Source organism: Sprattus sprattus (genome assembly GCF_963457725.1).
Source record: "Sprattus sprattus genome assembly, chromosome: 2".
NCBI lineage: Eukaryota > Metazoa > Chordata > Actinopteri > Clupeiformes > Clupeidae > Sprattus > Sprattus sprattus.
This window is the reverse complement of record NC_137921.1, coordinates 602,423-603,418: the sequence shown is the minus strand read 5'-3', so window position 1 is coordinate 603,418 and position 996 is coordinate 602,423. Positions and strand designations below refer to the sequence as shown.

At 50.8% G+C, this 996-nt stretch overlaps 1 long non-coding RNA gene across 1 annotated transcript in view; it reads right to left on the bottom strand.

Moving 5' to 3' along the window:
- The window catches only part of LOC308360300, a 29,889-nt gene extending 29,098 nt beyond the window's left edge, over nucleotides 1-791 (bottom strand). The window contains exon 1 of the long non-coding RNA XR_013968514.1: nucleotides 427-791. This is a non-coding gene — a long non-coding RNA (uncharacterized lncRNA). The remainder of the gene's footprint in view (nucleotides 1-426) is intronic.
- Nucleotides 792-996: the final 205 nt, after the last annotated feature.

Sequence of the window (996 nt, the reverse complement as noted above, 5' to 3'; positions counted from 1 at the left end):
ATGCGTGTGTTTGGATCTCCCAGAGACGTTTCTGGCAAATAATGCTTTCCGCACTTCCCACTTTGCCTTTCGTTTCACGGGAGAGGCTTGCATGAAATGTATATATAAAACCGTCTGTTGGCACCAAACGGTTATGAACAGATATATTTGGTAGCCAATTAGCCATCGGGTTGTTTAGCTATCTTAGCTAACCCCCCCCCCCCCCCACACACACACACACACACACACACACACACACACACACACACACACACACACACACACACACACACACACACCCACCGTCGCAATACACCACCTATCATTAGCTACAAACATAGAAGTCAGTCAGCCCATTCAGACCCGTTCTGCAAATTGCGTTTGCGACGGCCACACATTTTTGTCTAGGAACACTTCTCCCCATTGCATCCCCCCAAAGTGTCTTACCCGTTCTCAGTCGCGGGTATCCGTTGTTTATATCGCATTGACTGGAAACAGCGAAGCTCGAACCCCCGTCTGTCCAACCAGCTCAGAGATTTAGCCAACAAGCTATCGAGGAGCGGCACTCCCCGGACCCTGGTTTCAATACGCCAAATGGGACCACACCGGTATAGAGGCGCAGGGATAGGGCAGGGTTAACCGCAGCAGCAAAAAAACACAAATATGCTAAAATGGGATGAAAACAAGAGTCCTTCGAGATTGTATCTCCGGCGAGCAGTCCTATCCAGCCCCGTTCAAAGTGATTTGCCTTCTTATCTTATCCCTCTGTCGTTCTCCTAGGCTTTCTTTCACTCGGCACTGTCAGTTGCTTCCTCCGGCCATCAGAGAAGCACAGATGGGCGCGGTAACCCTGCTCTCAGCCCTGGGAAACCCCACGCTTCGTCTGCGTCACGACGTACGGCCAGACTCGACGACGGCGCAAACCAAAATCTTACCGATTGGCGGCATTCTTGATTCTTGAAGTGAAGAGAGCGTACAACAAGCCGTAACGAGGGAAACGTAAACCCCTGATGACCT